Below are 21985 nucleotides of genomic sequence, written 5' to 3'. Positions count from 1 at the left end.
TGCACAGGTTAGTGAAATGGAGATGGGCTGGGAGAAGTCACTGACACAGAGACAGAGATAGACACAGAGAGACACAGACAGAAATAAAGAGACAGAGAAAGAGACACAGAGATAGACACACAGAGACACAGAGTCAGACACACAGACACAGCCACACATATACAGAATCAGATACAGAGAGACAAAGAGACAGACACACAGACAGATAGATTCAGACATAGAGACAGAGACACAAAGACAGACACACACACACAATCACATATACAGAATCAGATACAGAGAGACGGAGACAGACACACAGACACAGAGACAGATTCAGACATACAGAGACAGAGATACAACACACAGAGAGACACACACAGAGACAGACACACACAGAGACACATAGAGACAGACACGCCCAGCTGGCAGCAGAGCGTACTTGGAGACTGGTCTGGGACACAGCCTGAGCTTTGGGCCAAACCTCAGCCTTTCATTTGCTTCTCAGTTAATGGCTAAAAGTAGCCAAAGTCTTGTTACAGTTGCTCAGGACCAGATACTGTATTAGATCTGATTGAACCAATTGTTTATCTCCTTCCTTTCTCCCTCTCCCTCCCTCCTCTCTCTCTCTCTCTCTCTCTCTCTCTCTCTCTCTCTCTCTCTCTCTCTCTCTCTCTCTCTCTCTCTCTCTGTCTCTGTCTCTCTGCTGTTTCTGTCTCTGTCTCTCTCTCCTCCCTCTTACCCTCTCACTGCCATCTTCAGTCTTGCCTCTTCCTTTGGAGGCAGTACTGCTGAGTGGAAAGGATGCTGGATCTTATATCACAGAACCTGGATTCAAATCCTGGCTCTCTCCCGTGTGACCTTGGTTGTGTCCTATCCCATTTCTGGGCTGCAGTGTCTTCCTCTGAAAGACGGGATGGTCTCCCAGGCTTGCCAGCTCCAAATCTCTTCTCTGTCCCTCTCACCTCCCTTTCCTTTTTGTTCTTCCTTTTTCTTGGCTTTGTCCCTCCCTTCCCCTTTACTTCTTCCTTTTCTCTTTTGCCTCCTTTCACTCCTTTCTCCTTCTCTTTCTCCTTTTCCACCAGTCCCTTTAGGTCCTGAAACCTCCTTGGCCGCTGAGCCCTTCCTCAGTAGCGACGGCCCAGAGGTCCCGGATGACACATCGCCGTCTGGTCCCTGGGATGACAAGCTTATTATAGTCTCGATTGCCTTAATTTTGTCTCCTAGCTATGGAGGACAGGGGTCGCTCATTATGTGGGAATAATGGCCACTAAAGCCAACAGAAGAAAAAGCTCTGCACGATGTACAGTGACCTGTGGATTTGACCACTGGGCAGAGACCATCACTTCACACGTGGAGGGTGGAATTTGAAGGGGCACAACAGCGAGCACTAGGAAATGTGCACGTTCTCCCGTGCCACGGCCGAGCTGTTGAAGCTGGCGGTGAATTCTGACCTTCCCTGACAGGGAGATGAGTCCAAAGCTGGCTGGGTTCACAGGGGGAGGCCGGAGCTGCTGGGAAAAGGCATCCCCCTGAATCTGGGGGTCCTCATCCAGAATAGCACCCGGGGGGCTGCCAAACGGACTGCCAAGAGCCAGACAAGTACATGCGGAGAGAAGTCGAGGAGTGAGGAAAACCCTGGTCAGCTGGGGCTGAGAGTCACTATTTCCATGGCCATCAAGGCTGTCGGGGCTTCACAGACACTAACCACATGCTCACCTGGAGATAGTGGTGCAGGTACTTTTGGCACTCCTACTTGGGGTGAGCTTTGGGAGGTTTGTCCTGGTTAAAGAGCCAGCAAATACAGTGTGGTGTAATGGTTAGAGGGCAGTGGCTAGAATAAACATCTCTGCACTTTATAATCTGAGACAGTTGCCTGGAACCCTAAGGAGGTGAGTACTTTGCCCAAATTTCCATATGAAGCACCTACTGTGTGCCAGATGGAAGAGTCAGAGATGGGACTTGACCTTCCATCTTCCTGGGGCTGAGGCTTTTTATCCTGTACCCCTGGCTGCCTCAGTGTACGTGATGTAGACAAATTTGAGAGGCCCCATGACATGGCGGATGCGGCAAAACATTTGGAGGCAGGAGAGACAAGCTTAACTTCTGCCTCTGGCATATACTGAACTTGGAGCACATGCTTTTTAACCTCACTCTACCTGCATTTTGCACATAGGGAACTCCGCCGCGCAGACTAGGCTCCCCAGGAGCAGGCCGAGAGCCGCTGGATCAGCAGCAGCTTGTGGAGGTCTCAGCCCGAGGCTGGGAAGGGAGCCGAAGGTCACGGACATCTCTTTGCTCGCACTGAGGAAGGACTCTTGTTACTTTGCCCGTACTTGGATCTGGGTGCCAGTCACTTCCTGGATGAGGAGGAGCACTGGCACCCCAGAGCTTGTGGCCACAGGGAAGGAGGGGCCCTCCTCACAGTTTGAGGGCAGAAAAGAGTGCTTGTGGTCCATCACAGAGCAGGGCCAGACCAGGAAAGGAATAAACACTTTCCCATATGATGGGGTACAAGTCATGAATTTGCAGTCTTCCTGAAAGATTTTTCAGGCTCTAATCATCTCCAAGTCAAGGGGAAACATTTATTATAATACTCCAAAGTGGACTTAGGCTCCTTAGGGGAATCAGCAGCACAGCAGGGAGCAAATAGAGTTTTCTATTGGGAAAAATGGGGGAGGCTTCTAGGGAGTTGGTTTTGGGTCTGCAAAGTCAGAGAGCTAAGTTGTGGTCATTCTCTTTGGTATTGTGCCCGCGTTTAGTGCGGCTGTTCTGTTGATCATTGCCAGCATCCTGCTGGCGCAGTGGTCTGGACATCCTGGCCTTACAAAATAGCCAGTTATCCCAGCCTTGGAAAATAGCCTGGAACATCACCCCATCCTACACCCCATCACTTAGATCACACCAGTTTAGAAGAACTGAAAAGTTACAGGTCCCCAGAAGCATCTCTGAAAACAGCTGCACAAAACCCCTAAAGTTTGGGACGATGCACCCTCCATCCTGGAAACAAAGCCCTACTTTAATAAAGAGTTAAAAGCTGCATATTAGGCTGGGAAAATGAACAAACAACAGAAAAAAATCTGAACTCAGAAAGCTACCATAATGACAAGAAAGATCAAAACACACTCTCAGAAGTAGGTAATAAAATCAAAGATTCTACGTCCAAAGGGTTCCAGAAAATATGAAGTGATCACAGGCCATGGAAGGGCTCAAAAAGGATTCTGACAATGAAGTAAGAGAGATGGAAGAAAAACTGGGAAAAGAAATTAGGGTGATGCAAGAAAATCATAAAAAAAACAGTAAACAGCTTGGTAAAAGAGACAACAAAAGTACTGAAGAACATAGCACCTTAAAAACAGGTTAGATCAATTGGCAAAAGAAGTACAAAAAGCCAATGAGAAGAATGTCTTAAAAAGAAAAACTGGCCAAATGGAAAAGGAAGTATAAAAATTCACTGAAGAAAATAATTCCTTAAAAATCAGAATTGAGCAAATGGAAGCTAATGACTGTATAAAGAACTAAGAAATAAAACAAAATCAAAAGAATGAAAAAAAAAAAAGATGATATGAATTATCTCCCTGAAAAAACTACTGACTTGAGAAAAAGTATCTCTCCTTTTAAATCACCGGATTACTTGAAAGGCATGATAAAAAAATTTTTAAAAAAGTGAGCCTAGAGACCATTTTACAAGAAGTTATCCCAAGGAAAACTGCCCTAATATTCTAAAACTGAGAGGTTAAAAAAAATGGAAAGGAGCTACTGATCATCTCCTGGAAGAGATCCCAAAATAAAAACTCTCAGAAATATTACAGCCAAATTCCAAAGGTCAAGGAGAATATATTGCAAGCAGCCAAAAAGAAATAATTCAAGTGTCATGGAGCCACAATTAGGATAACACAAGTTTTAGCAGCTTCTACATTAAGACTGGAGGGCTTGGAATATGATATTCCAGAGGGCAAAGAAGCTAGGATTTCAACCAAGAATCACCTACCCAGCAAAACTGTGTATAATCCTTCAAGGAGAAAAATAGAAAATTTGACTTTGAAATACAAGACTCAAGAGAAGCATAAAAAAAGTAGACAGGAAAGGAAAACCATAAAGGACTTAATAAGTTTAAAGTGTTCACATTTCTTCATGGCAAAATAATACTGGTTACTCATAAGAACTTTCTCATTAGAACAGATAGAAAGAATACATATATATATATATGTATGTATGGAAGAGAGAGGGCACAGGTGTGAGTTGAATATAAAGAAATTACATATAAAAATTAAATTAAAATTTTAAATTAAAAATAAGGTGTGACAGTGAAAGAACTCTGGGAAATGAGAGTGAACCACTACATAGCATATCTATTCCCTCTGTTTTTATCCGCTTGCATTTTTGATTTCCTTCTCAGGTTAATTTTACCTTATTTCTAAGTCCGATTTTTCTTGGGCAGCAAAATAACTATATGGATATGTATGCATATATTGGATTTAACATATGCTTTAACATATTTAACATAAATTGCTCTACCTGCCATTTTGGGGAGGGGGTGGGAGGAAGGAGGGGAAAATTTGGAACAGAAGGTTTTGCAATTGTCAATGCTGAAAAATTACCCATGCATATAACTTGTAAATAAAAAGCTATAATAATAATAATAATAATAATAATAATAATAAAAAGAAAGGCAGAGACAAAAAATAAGGAGTGAGAGGCAAATGTACTGGGAGAAAGGGAAAGGGAGAATTAGAATGAGGTAATATAAAGGGGGCAAGAACATGATTTTATAGTGGAAGAGAAGAGAGAAGAGGTGAGGGACAATGAATTAGCCTTAATCTCAGCAGAATTGGCTCAAAGAGGGAATAAAACACACATTCAATTGGGTATAAAAATCTATCTTAACTTACAGGAAAATAGGAGGGGAAGGGGATGTATGTAGTAAAAAGAAGGGCAGCTTGGGGAAGGGACTACCCAGAAGCAAAACATTTTTGAGGAGGGACAGGGTGAAAGAAAAAGAATAGAATAATAAACCATAAGTGGGGGGTGGGGAATAGTTTGGAGGTAAATACAGTTAGCTATGGTAACTAAAGAAAATTTGAAGCAACTTTCTCTAATGAAAACCTCATTTATCAAACATAGCAAACTGAGTCAGATTTTATAAAAATAAGAGCCATTCCCCAGTTGATAAATGATCAAAAGATATGAACGGTTTTCAGATGAAGTAATCAAAACCATATGAAAAAATGTTTTAACTTATTATCGATTGAAGAAATTCAAATTAAAACAATTTTGAAATACTACCTCATACCTATTAGAATGGCTAATAGGGAAAAAACCGAAAATGACAAATGGTGGAGAGGATGTGGGGGGAAAATGAGACATTAATGTACTGTTGGTGGAGTTATGAATTGGTTCAACCATTTGTAGAGCAATTTGAAACTATGACCAAAGAGCTATAAAGCCATATATAACCTCTGACCTGAAAATACAACTCCTAGATCTGTATCCCAAAAGAAATAATAATGAAAAAGGAAAAAGGACCTATTTATATAAAAATATATACAGCAGTTATTTTCTGGTGGCAAAGAATTGGAAATTGAGGAGATGTCCATCAACTGGGGAACAACTGAACAAATTGTGCTATGTAATTGTGATGGACTATTATTGTGCTACCAGAAATGATTAGGATACTCTCCGAAAAATCTAGAAAGACTTCATGAGCCAATGCAAGATGAAATACACTGTGCACAAAGTAACAGCAGTACTGTAAGGTGATCAGCTGTGACTGACTTAGCTATTTTTAGCAATACAATGATCCAAGACGACTCTGAAGGACTGATGATGAAAAATGTTGTTCCTCCCCAGAGAAAGAACCGATGGTATCTGAATACAGACCGAAGTATGCTTTTTTTTTTAACTTGGTTTTTCTTTAGTTTTTTTGGTCTGTGTTTTCTTTCACAACATGACTAATATGGAAATGTTTCGCATGACTACAAATGTATAACCTATATCGAATTGCTTGCATTCTCAATAAGGAGGGAGTGGGGATGGAGGAAGGGAGAGAATTTAGAACTCAAGATTTTTTTTTTTAAAGCATGTTAAAATTGTTTTTACTGTAACTGGGGAAAATAAAATATTAAAAAAAGGAATGGAACATTTCCTTTTGTGTTTTACCCTCCCAACCCCATCTCCCCCAAACCAAGGACCCTGCTTCAAGAACTACCTTGATTAGTGAATTTCAAGCTTATCTTGCCTCGAACCAGGTCTTCAACTCCCTTCTCAGAAACCAGCTCCAAGTCAAGTGGACATATGGCCATTCTGTCCACCCCTCTCCTTTGTGTTTTGTCTTCCTTCAGTAGATTATAAGCTCTCTGAGGGCAGAGATTGGCTTGCTTGATCATATTTGTATTCTTAGTACACAGGACAGTGCCTAACATATAGTAAGTGTTTAATATAGTATAGTATAGTATAGTATAGTATATAGTAAGGAATTGGCTTACTTGATCATATTTGTATTCTTACCACACAGGACAGTAATTAACATATAGTAAGTGGTTAATAAATTATCTATCTTTCTGTTTATCTATGAATCTATCGAACCATCCATCTATCCACTTCTCTTTCCCTCTTTCCTATCCATTTGTCTAGATATCTGATTATTTACTTCCCTGCTTAATTATCGAATCTTCCATTTTGTTCATCTCTTAGTCTATCTAATTATCTATTTATTTGTCTACACATCTATCCTTCCATCCATCCATCTATTTATTTGTTTGTCCAACTATCGCCTGAAGCCCCAAACTTACTGGCATTGGGCTCTCTCCTAATTAGTAGAAACTAATGTCCTGTACCTTCACAAAGGATAGGGTAGAGTTGGTATAAGCAAGAGAAAAGGGAGATCTGTTCTCTTTTATGCTGTTGGGCTTTTAAATCTCTTTGGGCTCTTCTGCTTTCCAACTTTAAGAGTTAGGATAGAAGATACCAAGCCCATTTCAGGTTCCTGAAGGGTGAAAAAGACTCTGGGAAAAAACTGAAGTGAGAGGAGCTAGCAATCTCCATCATAGCCCTATCCTGAGCTTGCTACACCTGCAATTAAGGGAAGTTTCCCTTTTGGGTGAGATGTGATGTTTCTCTGTCTGTGTCTATCTTTCTGTCTCTGTCTCTCTTTCTGTCCCTGTCTCTGTCTCTCTGTCCACAGTCAAGAGAATACTGAATTTGGAAGCAGAGAGACCTGAGTTCATGTCATCCACATTTATGGCTATCATAAATTTATTCTTGTTTCCTCTCTGATCCTTAGTTTCTTCATCCATAAATTGGGAAATAATAATACCCATAAAGCTGTTGTGAGAGTCAAAAGTAATAATGTATATGAAGCCCTTTGCAAACTGTTATCTCATTTATATTAGGAGATATCCTTTAATATGAATTTTCTGGTATATATTCTCCTACATATACTTTCTCTGATTTTTTTTTTTGCTCTTTGCTTGCATAAATGGATTTCTTTGCTGTTTACTATTAGTGATCATTATAGAACTAGTATTTTGTTAGAGAGTATTAAACCTTGACTATAGAGCTTAGGGTCCCTGTTTCCTTATTGAGGTGCTTAGCTTGAACCTAAAATTTATATCCTCTAGATTAATGACATTTAAGGAAGCAGATGGATCCAATTCTAGCCTGGTACTGCCTCCTTCTGAGGAGGGCACAATGGGGACCAACCCTCTGCTTCCCCTCCTGGGGGGCTTAAAGTGTCCCTTTGATAAGGGGAAAGGAGGTACCTCCTTGTGAAACTCGCTCCGTGTTTGGAATAGCATTCCTACGTATCGATGTCTTCCTCTATCCATGCATCCATGTCTCAATCTCCCTTTCCCCTTCTCCCCTGTCTGTCTGTCTGTCTATCTGTCTGTGGTGATGGCGGTGTTCCTGAGCCAGAAGTCAGAGAAGAATCAGCTGGTTTAAGCAGAGTAAGAAATGGGATACAGAGTTTGGGCTTCTTCATTCCTCAACCCATCACAGGAGTCATTTCTTCTCCTCATAAATCTGTAATGATAGCCCTTGCCACGTGTAATGGCTTGTAATTTCCTTTGGTGAGCAAAGAGAAAGATGAAGGAAGCCAACAAGTTCTGGCCCCTGATGTCCACCTAATGTCTCTTAATGGAGCTTGTGATGGCAAAGCCAGATAATCCAAGCCTCTGAAAGGCATGATGACTTCCCAGGCATAAATGAGCACACATAATGAGGCATTTCTGTCTGTCCTGAATAATCTCATCTGCGATCCACAATTCACCGCGCCGGCTTTTGGGTCCCTGGAAGTACATTGAGCTGGAATGAGATATTCGTCATAAACAGCCATTCCACACAATCCATTACCATTAGAAATAATCGCTCACAAGTTTTATTAAGATCGCCTCAACCATAAGAGCCGCTCGGTTCTTGGATTCACATGTCACTAGCCTAAGAAAGCTCATCTCCCCTTGTCACAAACCTAAGCATTTGGGTTCGAAATAACCACATTTTCACCTCTGCCTCAGAGATTTTTAAAAAAAACCTTTATAGCTGAATGATCATTAAGCATATAAAAAAATCACCCACAATCTTACTCAACAGGAAAGGAAAGCAAAGCTATATTATTGCTGTGTTAGAAAATCGACAGGAGGGGGCAATGAATTGTCTTCTGGATATAAGGTCATAAAGGCCCATTTTCAAATCCCACTTAATAGCTCTGTGACTTTAGGCAAGTAAATCATTGAACTTCTAGCCTCAGTTTCTCCAACTGTAAAATGGCAACCTACTTCATAGATTTATTATGAGGAACAAATAAGATAATACATATTAAAAATTAAAAATTGTAATTTTTGTAATTATAATTGTATATTGTAATTTGTAATTGTATTGTAGTTGTATGTATTGTATTGATTAATTATTGTAAGTAATGTAATCCCCATTAACTTCATCCAAGTGGAAGGTTATAAGTAGCAGACATAGTGAAATATAGAAGAAAGTTTTCTACATGCACATAAAATAGTCCCAGTCTTGGAAAGGGCTTGAGGACTGGAGAGTTCAATTGCAGATGGAAATGAAGTTGCCCCAGATCCCATAGATGGTCTTTGTCCTTCATCTCTAATGGGCTTCTGGGAAGTATAATTAATCTGAGTATCCCAAGGAAATGTGAGAATTTTTTTGCCGGGTTTGGGGGGGGGGCAGTCCTGGAGTTCCCAGCTCTCTGGAAGCCACGGGTGCCTCCCACAGAGGCCTTTCTGTTTGACATGCAAATCCTCAGAGGCTCATGTTCCCCTGGCACGAGCAGGAGGCGAGGGGTAGGGTTGGCTGTAGATCGCTGGGCATCTCGAGCCCACAGTTCGGTACCAGGTGAATCTCACAAATGGCTTTTCTGGGAGGGCCTGTGGGCAAACCCAATGTCCCAAAGCCATCCCAACGTTACTCTTTGACTTAATTAAGGCATATGAAGCCCTGCAATAATGAGTCACCAGCTGGATGCAGGCTCTGGTAACATGTTTTTAGCACTTTTTGCTGTAAGTCACATCTGCTTATTGAAGGTCTCATAGGTGCTTTGCCCACCCAAGATACAAACAGTCCCCAGTCAACTCAACAAGCATTCTTAAACGTGTCTTCTGTGAGCAGGGCTGCCTTCAAGGCTAGGAGCCTCCTCCCCATTCACGGGGCCTCGTCTGACTCCCCAGGTCCCTGTCATCATTTCTCCCTCACCCCCATTTATTTTTGCACTGGTTTTGTATCTATTTTGAGTCGACTTTGAGGGATCTATAATAATTTCCTCTGATGAGATGTGAGGGCGAAGATACTTTGTTCTTTTCCTCCTTAAAGTTTCCTCAGGGCCTGGATCTTAATAAATGTTTGTTGAATTGAACTGAATCAAAGTCCATCTAAGAAATGCACGTTGTCATTGGGGCTGTAGCAGGCTAAGTGACCTGCCTGGGAGTCCAGGAAGTAAATCCAGGCCTGGCTGGCTGCAAGTCAGCTGCTTGAGCCAGTTTCCCCATTTGTAAAATGAGGGGCCTGGATTGAATGGTCCCTCCTAGCTTGAGAGCCTGGCCTTATACATATGAGGATGCCATTTGGGGGTCTGTTCCGGAAGAGGCGGCCATCCAGGTACCAGGCTGATTAGATCATAGAATTTAAAATTGGAAAAAGATTAGAAATAATTTCTTAAGAAGTTTTATGACTTAGGATTCCAGAGTAGGAACAGAGCTGGGGCTCAGACCCAGGATCTCTTTCCTCCACACTCCACTCAGGGGGCACTTGATGCTCTGGTTCTGTGATTAGGGGGTGACCCTGGGGAAGGAGAGTCTTGTGAGGGCCATAGAGGGGAGAGGGTCACAAGAAAGGATAGGATGCAGATGGAGGACCAGAGAAGGCTCCCCACCAAACCTCATGTCCTTCAGATTTTGCCCACGGTCAGCAGCTTGGGATTGTAGCAGCCCCAAGTCGTAAAACTCCAGTAAAACTCCCAACTCTTCCCATCTATGACCGAGGTCCAGCTTCAGGACCATCATTCTGAGACTTCTTAGACAGAAGGATAATGTGGTGCATTGGGGAAAATATAGGTTCCAGGGACAGAAAGAGCTGGGTTCAAATTGTCCTATGGACAAATCCCTTCTTTAGAACTCAGTTTCCTCCCCTGTCCGGTTCAGGATTTGGGCCTGAGGACCTTTGCGGCTTAATTCTAAGCAGAGCTGCCCATTTTCTTCCTAAATATGCTTTTTTTTTTTTTTTGGATGCTCACCTTCCCTGAGGACAGTATAGATAAAAATCTGGATGCTTTATATGGTTAAAAAGCAAGCTATAAGAATTCACAGATTTTCCTTGGGTATCTGCATTATAATCAAATAAAGTTCTCATCCTGGGCACCATAAACTTTTCAAATATATTGCTAATTTTATTTCAATATAATTGGTTTCCTCTTGTAATCCCGGGTGTTTTATCTTATGCATTTAAAAATATTATTCTGAGAAACGATCCATCCACTTCCCCAGAAAACCAAAAGGGTCCATGGGAACGAAAGGGTGGAGAAACCTTAGCTGGACTACAACCACTACCCTCCCTGGAAGCCGGGTCCATTTTAGTGAGGAAATTGAGAGTACTTCTTATTCTACAAGAGGACTGGCTCCTCTCCACGCTTCCTTTGCATATTCCTTTGCCGACACCTGACAAGAATCCCTCCCCAGATGACCGCCATTTTCACGGGCAAAGCTTTCCCAGGACAGCTTGACGAAGACGAGCAGCCGCTCTGGGAATATCAGAAACAGTAGCAGAAGGACAAATTTTCAGAGAGGTTGGATTCTGTATCGTGTCTGAGGCAACAACACGTTAATGATTTGACTTTCAAGTGGTTCCTATTTCCCATGATAGGAAGTCATATAATATGCAATGAATTATGTTCTATGCTTTCAACATGAGACTCCATTAGCAATATTAACATGCCAGGGGCCCTCTGCATCCCGTCACACCTCGGCAGGAATTATGGGCACTGAACCTATTACTTATGCATTGTGAAGAAAAATCTCTCCCTTAATTTATTTGTGTTGATTTACCTTTGGACTTCTCTGAGCACTTTCCTTGCATTTTGAAAGGATTCTTTGCTGACTTATCAGAGCCATGTTTCACGAGTTACATTAGCAGATGCACATAAAGTTGAATTTGATCATAGGATAATAGTGAATTAAATAAAGACCATGATTCTTTCTTTTATGCTGCAATTCTAGAATACTTGGGAAAGTCCTGTGAACCTGTAAGTCAGGCTGATTTTGAAAGGGTGATATAGTGGTTTGAAATGAGGAGGCTGTGCTGAGTGAGATTGAGCAGGTGGTCTCATCTCTTTGCTCCTCAGTTTCTCCAGCTGTAAAATTCCTGCTCGAAGGGTATATTTTATGTGCTTTACAACCTCTCAGGGTTTTGGGAGGATCAAATGAGGCTGTGGATAGAAAGTGTTTTGCAAGCATAAAATGCCATGCAATTTAGCACCAACATCCTTTGGGTCCAGGGAGTCTTAACCTTTCCGACATCATGAAGCCCCTTGGCATTCTAACATCAGTGGAAATCCCAGCTCAGGATAATGCTTATAAATGCAGAAAACAAAATGTATAAGATAACAAAAGAAAAAAATATATATATATATAAGTATCAACATGTTAAGAAAACAAAATGTCTCTGCTTCAGTCTAGGTCTAGAGCGTTCTCTCACCTTACCTCTACCTCCCAGAAGCCATCAAAAGCATCCACCAGGGTGGAGGGTATCCAGTCCAGATCCTCCCTTCACTTTATAGAAGAGGAAGCTGAAGCTCAGAGAAATCTAGGACGTATTCCCCTGCACCAGAGCTTTTCTGGATGGCTCTGCCAGAATATACCAGAGGATCTTCCTGCTTTCCTTTTGTGTTTCTTTTTGTACTTCTTTTTCTCATCATTTTTAATTCCCAGTGATTTCCCCTACTCCATTAATTTTCTCTTATAGCAAATAAGCTGTTAAAAAAAAACGATTTTTAATTAGGGAGCTCAGAGGTTTTTTTCCCTCCTCCCAACACCACATCCCATTACACAAACTGACACATTCTAAGAAGCAGCTTTCAGTCCTTCCAGTCTGTAAGGTTAGACGTCCATTGGCTTTGAGCCCGGCATGATTCAGTGACTTCTAGGAGGAAAAAGTTGATCAGATCAACCTTCCCAGAAATAGGGGGATGGGTCCCTGTCTGATTGCACTGGTCCGAAATCCAATTGCCTTTTGGTTAATATTCCAAGTATTCGTGAAGGCACAAGTATTCCCTAGATCTTCTCTCCTAACGTGCTGAGAGAACCCATACTTGACTTGAATGATCCTTTCTAGGACTTGGAGATGGTTTAGAGGAATTTGTTTTTTGGGGGACAATAGAAACCCAATGAAGACATAGATATTTTCCAGTTGAGTGGAGAGATGTGGGTCAGAAGATCAGACTTGGAGCTCCTTAAACCTTCACCTGGTTCCATGAACTTAAAAATATAAAAATAAAAAATTTTGATGATTAAATGTCATTATACTTGTTTCTCCTTGTTCCTAGGTACGTTATTTTATCATTTAAAAACATTATTGAGAGGAGACTGCCAAAGGGGCCCAGGGCTCAGGCAATTACTACACTCGGCCTTGTGTCTGGGTTAGCTCCTCACCTATGTAAGCTAAGGAAATGCTCTGGAAGGGGCAGGCTGGTGTCCCGTGCCAGCCCGGGAGCCTTCAAGCCCAGAACCTCAGGAGAATGAGGGAGAGGTTGGCGGAAGTCCAGAACGCCTGGGGCTGGCGGTTCCTGGCCTGTGCACAATCATTGTTTCTCTTCTGATCTCTGCCTGTGGTAGGTGTTGTCAGGAGCTGGGTTTCCTTCCTCGGTATCCCCCAAGGCCTCATACCCTGGTATTTTCCAAACCACCCAACTTTAGTTCCCTCCTGACTGCAGTAGCACGTGCCTCCGGGGCCAGGATTCCCAGCTCTGCAGCACAGATCAGCTCAGGGGCTACCTCCATACCCAAGATGGGAGAGGAGGAAGCATCAAGTTCCTTCCAAAATCCTCAGATCAAAGGCCTGCCACTTGTTAGTCATGTGATATTGGAGAAATCCCTCTGTCTTTTTTCTCATCAGTAAAATGAAGGAGTGTGAGCCTCAAGATCCCTCCTGGCCTAAAAGTCCCAGTTCTGTAGTTTCTCTGGGCTGACCCTGGCACTTTCTATGCAGCTCTGATGAGAACATTCACTTGGAGCGGCCTTTGGACTGACCTTGGAACATTCCAAACCTTAATTCCAGAGCCTCCCTTCAAACAGAGTTTTGATGGATCAATAAGTGTTCATTCCTCCTTCCTGGCCCTCTCAGAACCTTTTGGTCTTGATTCTCTTAGCTCTTCTCAGCAATGCAATAATCCAAGACAATTCCAAGAGATGGAAAATGCTATCTCTAGGGAAAGTACCATGAAGTCTGAATGTAGATCAAAGCATACTATTTTCACTTTTTCCCGCTTCCTCATGGTCATTTCCCTTCTGTTTTGATTCTTCTTTCACAACTTGACTGATGTGGAAATACATTTAGCATGATTGCACCTGTATAAAACCTAAATCAGATTGCTTGCCATTCTGAGGAGCGGGGAGGAAAGGGAGGGAAGGAGAAAAATTTGGAGGCCAAAATCTTTTTTTTCCCCCAGAGAAACATGGAAGGATTTATGAACAGAGTAAGCAGAACTAAGAAAACAACACATGCAACTACAATAATACAAACAAAAATAACACTAAAAAGCAGCTTAGTTTAACTTCATTTCAATGGTCAGTTTATGTCTGAAAGACAGAAAAAAATGGTAGATACAGAATTTTGCATACATGGTCAGAAACATCCTTATTTTGATTTAGTTGAACTGTTTTTCTTTATTGTAAGGGAGGGTTCTGAGGATGTGGGAGCAATCTGGAGGTGTGATGTAGTGTAATAACAAAACTATGAACAAAACTTTCAAAAGAGAATATATGTATATATACATATATAGGAGATATATTTACACATACACATGTTATTTAGTTAGTAGTCATGAATGTAGTTAATGTTAATGGAGTTAGTAGTCAAAAATGAATGAGAAAACTATCTTTACATGTAATTGGAAAAAATGCTATGTAGTAAATAAAAGAAAACAAATGCATAAATACTAAAAAATAAATGCATAACATAAAATACAGAGGAACACAAAGGAAACCAGGGTGATATGAGACACATTTTTGAAAGCCCTTGAACTTGAACTAAGAACCTTGCCTCAGGCATCTAAGTCCATGTTTTACTTTATTGGAGCTGTGGACAACTTCCCTACTTTGTCTCTTTGCTCCTCCAGCTGTTTCTGGACTTGGGGAAGGAGTTTGCTTCTATCTGGTTTTCTACAGTTGTTTTTTTTTTTGGGGGGGAGAGGGGGAGTGGAAGTGGAGGGGCATCATCAGTCTCTGGTTTATTTGTCCAAGTTGCTATAGGCAAACTGGGTTTCTTTATGAGTTTTTTCCCTGATCACACTGTTATCTTACCCAGAAGTCTGATATCAAAATTCTTATTGACCTTAAGGAACTGGACAGTTTGGGCTCCCAGACCCCAGGGTACTCTGTTAAAATGACTTCGAGTCAACTTTGTAAGGCACGATGTGAAACTAATGCAGAAAATTAATGATGGCAAATGCAGGTGAGTTACTTTAATAGCTTACATTTATTAGATTAATTAGTTAATTTAGATGGCTACTTATTAGTTTTATTAGAGTAGAGGGGATTGAGTGATTTCTTTCAGGTCTTTCAAGTCAGGAAGATCTATGAATGAAATCTGCCTCGATTTTAGTGCCCTGGGACAAAGCTCTATTCACTCTGCCCTAGTTGTAGTTCTAGTTTCCACCAAAATTTCTTCTATAATAACATCTGGAGGCTCTTAAGGGCTAAGCCAGAGAAGGATTGAGAAACCTAAAATTTAAGCCTGGGTCTATGGGCTTGGAGATAGACTGTATGTCTGTCATCTGAGAACCAGCTTGGCCAGGTTTGGAGAGACTCCCAAGCAGGCTGGCAGTGGGAGGATGAATCAGAGCAACTCTTAAAGATAGCTGACCAAGTCGAGTTGTCCTTGCTTTGGTGGTTGATGAAGCACTGGGCCATGAAGAACAAGCACTGGGACAAGAGTGCTCATCTCCCTGGATGGGTCCCAATCCAGGAAACTCCAGGTGGGCACACTAAAGAGACATCCCAAAGAGGAAGGTGATTCTCCACAGTTCGTGTCTATCACTCCCCATCTGAGTGGTACAGATCAGGGATGTTTCTTCCTTGTCTTTTTATCCTCAGCCCCAGCACAGTGCTTGGCCCACGGGATCCTAGAGTTCTAGATCTAGAGCTGGAGAGGGTCTCACACGCAACCCTCTCCTTTTACAAATGAGAAAACAGAAGCTCAGGGAGTTAACTGACTTGCCGGTGGTCACACAGGTGGGAAGAAAACGGAGGCAGGGTTTGAATTTGACTTCTCTGATTTAAGAGCCAATGTTCTCTCCAACATAGTTAGGGGTGAGTCTTCACCTGGTTTTGCCAGGCTTTCCCACCACTTCTCAGCTGCTATTCCCATTACCATACTACCTGTATTTTGGCCGTCACCCACATTCTCTCCTCTCATTCCTGCCTTGGACTCTGACCCGGTGGTTCTGGAGGCAAAGAGACCACTTGGGAGGACACTGAATAGTCCTGAAGAAAGATGATGAGAGGCAGACCAGGAAGTCTTTCCAAGGGGGAAGAAGGGATTAAAAGGGTGAGGAGGCTGTGGAGGAAGAAAGGACAAGATTTTGCAGCTGATTGGAAATGGGGACGCAGGAGAGGAAAGACTTGGGCATGGTTCCAAGGTGGGGAGGTTAGGTGACTCTCCATAGGTCACTGGGAAGATAGAAGGGAGAGGTGGATCAGGAAGAGAGAGAATGAGTCCTTTCTACATGATGGAATCCAAATCTCTTTGAAAGCCACGATCCGGGGCCAGCGTCTTCCTTTAGAGCATTTGATGGAGCATGGAAGTGGCTCAGGGTTCAGCAGCTTAAGAGACAATTTGCCACAATGCGGGCATCTGAAGTGGCCATATGGTCTGTTGGGCCCTTAGTATGACATCTAATTGTTTCTGGTTTCCCAGCCAAGCTGGAGAGAGTGGCTCCCATGGCAGGGGTCTGGGCCACGGCTTCCAGACTTGGGCCTGCCCACATCAGAGATGCTCTCTCTGGTCCCTGGAGTAACAATATCCAACAAAACCATGGATGGCTTTGAACCACACGAATTTTTCAACAAAATGTGAAGTTAAAGAGAAATCATTTCCCTGGCTACAAAACAGGAGCGCTGGACTACTCCATGTGTACCATGGCTTTTATTAGAGAATACTGCCTTTAGCTGGTCACACGGCTAGCTAATGAGTCCCAGGAGACACCTTTAGGCTGGACACCAAATGATTCTCCAATGAGATTCCTGATGTGAGGTTGAAAACCAATACGGTGGTGTGGCTGCTGGCCCCCTCCCCCACACTGCTGGAAATATCAGCATCCTGATATTTAGATGTCTTCCAAACACTTAAGAAAAATAATAACTAATATTGTCATGCCTCTTATGTACCAAGCACTATTCTTTACAATTATTAACTCATTTAATCTTCCCACCAACTCTTAGAGTTAAATGCTATTAGTACTCATGTTTTACAGGGGAGGAAAATGAGGTAAAAAGGGATTAAGAGACTTGCCCAGGATCCCACAGCTGGTCAGTATCTGAGACTGGATTCGAATTCTCTACCCGGCGCTCTATCCACTGTGCCATGGCTACCTCAGGGAGGCAACAAGGACATGGGACCATGGCAGCTCAGTCTCAACCTCCAAACGGATGACTTTTGGTGGTTCATTTAAGATCTCTTCAGTTTGTCTGTCTATAAAGTGGGGAGATAAATGCTTTTACCAACATCCTTCTCACAAGGAGACCGTTGGAACTGGATTATTCATCAATAAATCTCCAAAGGACTTGGAGCAGCTCGTGTTCAATGCAGTTAAGTGGACTGACGTGAGAGATGTGGCTGCTGAGCCAGAGCCTTCTGTAGGGATGTGAGGAGGGCAAATGGATTTTTGGATGCCGGCGCCATCCCCGTGGAATACGGCCTCACATACGTGTCAATCAGCCCCGGCTCGAGGATGCAGGAAACGCTTCCTTTGGAATGAGGATCCGACAGTGGACCAAGGGCTTTCGAGAGAGAAAAATAAGAGGATAAATAAAAGTGATTCTGACAAGCCTGGAAGCAATTCCAAGAAACCTTCACGTGGCCTTCACTCTCCATTACAGATTTCCTGTTCTGTCTATGTTCCCAATCTCATGCCAGGGAAAGTGGGGCAAATTCAACGTGGAAAACTCATTTTCTAAACCTTCCTCCTTCAGGTGGGGCCTCATCTTACCAAAGCATCTCTCATCACTACCCCTGGGGAGGCTGGGAGGTCTGGAAGGGAGGCAGGGAAAAGCATCCCAAGGAAGAGGGAACTTTCACAACATGGCAACCCTAAAAAGCTCTAAACCCCGCTAGGATTGATTTTCTCTTCCTGAAGCACTTAAGACCCAGAGGGCCGGCCTGTTTTACCATTGCCTGCCTCAGCCAGAAGCTTACGGGAAGCTGAGAATTGCGCTTTATTAATGTGGCCTGGGGTTAATTTTTCATGCTGTTCTTGAAACTGAGGGTTTTTCTCTTTCCAACAGATCATTTCCTAGGATGGTCAAACCCCACGTCTTCCAATAGCTTTTCTATAACACAACTGTGGATTCACAATCTGTGACGGCTTCGTGATATCAGGCAAACGTAAAGCTGAAATTACCTTCTTTGGCAACTCAGTCAATCAGTAAATGACTCAGCTTTTGGTGACCAAGAGGAGAGATTCCCACCCAAGTCCTCCCTGGATAACAGCAGTTGTCATTTATCTTTTTGAGATATTGGAAACTCGCTTTGGAGCCTCCTTGGGGCGCCTATGGAAAGTCCGGGCATCTACCTCTTCCTGAGGATTGCGTCAGATGGCTGAGCGTTCCAAATCATATGGCAAATGCCTCCCTTGCGGGTTAGTTTTGCACCACACCCTAAAGCAGGGAGAAGGGACTTTTGGTTTTGTTTTTGCCAGATTTACTGGGAGAAATAGGAAAGCAGACAGTGCCTCAGTCGGTTACAGTTGCTTTGGGAATGAAGAAGCTTTTGCAGAAAAGGACGCCCTCGCCTGCCCTTGGAGAGTCGCCTAATTGTCCCATAACGTGGTGGCCCACGTGGCCTGATTGTCACCTGGCGTAGCTGCCCATGTGGCCTGATTGTCACACAACGTGGAGTGGTGGCCCACGTGGCCAGTAGGGCCTGGCCCCCAGGCGGTTCCTCCCCAGTCCCTGCTGAAGAGCCTCAGTGGTCAAGAATTTAGCTCTTAAAAGGTGCTACCCACATGCTCACAGAGGCTCCTAACCAGGGGAGAAAGGCTTTGTGGGGCGAGAAACTTCCCATTTGTGGAAGGAGGCGGAGAGAGGATCTGTCTTGGAGTCTGCGGGCTTCTTTTAACATAGACTAACCGTGTGACCCTGGGTAAGTCATTTTCAGTGCCCCAGGCCATTCTCTAAGACGATAAATGCAGAAAAAGGCATCAGCCGAATTAAAAACTCCCTTTACCAATGACATCTTTAAAATGAAATGAAATCAATTAAACGGAGTCAGTTTTAAAAACTGGAGTGAGAGGGAGCTGAGGCTGGATTGAGGTCCGAACACCACATGCGATGTCCCTCCTGGAATATAGGCCCGGTGGCGGGAGTTCTCTCAGGCGGAATGTATCTCCCGCGCGGAAGCGGGGGATGCCTCCTCCTTCCTGTGGGCCCCCAAGGCGAGCTCCCCAAGGCCCAAGGTTCTCTTCGGGTCCGCGTTCACTGAAAGAAGCAATAGCTCACGAGCCCCCAGCTCTAATTTTGCTTTTACAGGTCAGCTAGCAACACCCTTCCTCCAAAGAGAAGGCATTTCATTAAACAGCTTAGTAAGACCAGTAGAAATAAAGCCCACCGATCCTGCCCGGTGCCCCCGGGAGCACAGAGAGGGGAGAGAAGCGGGGCCACGGCTGGCCCGGCACGCCTGATCCCCGGGGTCTGACCCACGTGGCTGTCTGCCGGCCGCGTCCCCACGTGGTACGGCCTCCTCCCAGAATTCCGTGTCCGCGGCCCGGGCTCTCCGGGCCGAGGCTCCTCCCCTTGGCTCTGGGACTGAGCTGCAGGCTGCTTCTGCACGTGGCTCTGCTGTGCACGGAGGGCGCCGCCGCTCGGAGGGCTTCAGCCGGATCCTGGGTGAAGGAGCTGCTTCTTGCCCCTAGGAGAAGAGCGGACGCTGCCGTCTCCCTCCGGCGGGAGCCCGGAGCCGTGGCTCTGACTACTTCCGGGGCAAGCGGCGCCCTCGCCAAGCCAGTCTCAGACGAGAGAGAGCCGCCCTCGGAGCCTTTGCTGACCACAGGCTTCTCTTCTCCGAAGGAGACCTTCGCCCTCCGGGGACAGGCGCCCCTGTGGAACAGAAACTGGCCATGGGCTTCTTTCCACCCTCTTTATTCCTGGCAAGTCGCTGCTCCAACCCAACGCAGGGCTAGAGGGGCCTTGTTACTTCTTCTGTGGCCAAATTGAGCCCTTCGGAAAGCCATCGTTCCCACAAACTAAAGGAGCCTCCGGATTGGGGCTGTTTCAGCTCCAACACTGATTGTGTTCTCCAGGCAAAGTAAGGGGCTTCGGGAGGCAAAGGACAAGAACTGGTTAAGCCGAGGACTCCCGGCGGAAGCCTGCGTTCCAATCCCGCTTTCCTTTACGTGGCCGGCGCCAAACGTGGCCGGGCCGGAAGAGGACTCTCCGGAAGAAGGTCCCTGGGAACGTCCTGGGGGTTACACAGACTCCCAGAGCCTCCGGCTCGTCTGATCTATCTGGTACCTGGTGCAGGGTCCGGGGCCCCGAGACTGTCTAAAGTCCTTCTCTCTCCAGTGTCCGGAACAGGGCAAGAACTTAACCGATGCCTGTTGAACTGAGCGAGGAAGCTCTGGAGAAGCGGTCTGCCACCAGAGCACGACAGACGCCCACGTTGTGTGGAAGCGAGTGGGGAATACGTTCTGAGGTCCACCCCAGGCGGTGTAGGCCATTCCCCTCCCCTCCCCCCCTCCGCGCCTCTCCCCCCTCCCCCCTGCCCCCGGCTGCAAAGGGCTGGCTTCCGTTCTGGACCGACCCCTCCTTAGTCCCAGGCTTGTAGTCCTTCATTTGGGGGACTAGGTGGCGCCATAGTGCACGGAGCTCTAGGTCTAGTCAGGAAAAGCTGACGTTTCTCAGCCGTGAGACCCTGGGCAAGTCACTTCACGCTGATTGCCTCAGTTTCCTCATCTGTAAAATGAGCCTGAGATGAACACTCCAGTATCTTTGCCGAGAAAACCCCAAACGAGGTCGTTGAAACAACTCAGCCTTCTGCTGGCTAACTCCTGTGTTAGGGCACACCCACTGGACTTGGGGTGCGTGCCTTCAGCAAAGGGGGCACTTGGGGCCGCTCCCCAGAAGTGATGCGCTCTGGACCGGAAACTGGTGTTCTCCTCTCCCCCAAGCTGCCATGGTTACCATGACAACGGTCCTCCCTGCTGGGTATGGGAATCTGAGGCTATGAAGAACCAGAGACTGAAAAGATTGACGGTAACGTGCTGAAATCACGCAAAATGGCAAAAACAGGCAGAAGGCTCTACAGCCATAAGAAGGAAAATGAATGGACAAACAGAATCCTGTTGGGGATGTAGATGGAGAGATGGAAAAGTTAGGCTCTTGTGTTGGAAAATTAATTAAAATAGAAATGTTGGCTATGAAATAGAAATATTTACTAACCAGTTGAATTGGTTGCATTGATGTTGGATGTTAGATTTATGAATATTTATTTTGGATGAGAAAAAGGGACTTGGGGGTAGAGCCAAGAGGGCAGAATAAAGGCAGAAAAAGGGACTTATAGGAATAGAATGAAATTAGATCATCTTTCTAACAATAATAGTTAATAATAACAATAGTTAGCACTTGAAGTTTGCCAAGTACTTTCATAGATGGTATCTCATTTTATTGTCACAGCAACTCTGGAAGATGTGCGCTATTATTGTCCCTTTTTTACAGATGAGGAAACTAAGGCTGAAGAGGGATTTGCTCAGGATCACACAGCTAGGAAGTAGATTATTTCAGGGAATGCAGGGATCACTCCCTTTGAAAGACTTCGAAACAAAGGTCTGATGACTACTTGTGAGTGATGTTGTAGGGGACTTTCCTTTTCAGGGCTTAGAGGGCACCTTTTCTGAGATTTCTGAAATTTAGATCCAGAGATGTTCAATATCTTGTCCAGATCACACAGCTCCAAAAGTGACTGCCAATCAAGGTCCCCGACTCTATCTCAGCCCTCTTTCCACAATGTCACATTGCCTCTTGGTAGGGTGTGAAAGAGCTAAGATTTGAAAGTAGCACAATGGGTAAAAATA

Source organism: Antechinus flavipes, chromosome 5 (genome assembly GCF_016432865.1).
Source record: "Antechinus flavipes isolate AdamAnt ecotype Samford, QLD, Australia chromosome 5, AdamAnt_v2, whole genome shotgun sequence".
Taxonomy (NCBI): domain Eukaryota; kingdom Metazoa; phylum Chordata; class Mammalia; order Dasyuromorphia; family Dasyuridae; genus Antechinus; species Antechinus flavipes.
The sequence above is the reverse complement of the archived record's forward strand: the minus strand, read 5'-3'. Positions refer to the sequence as shown.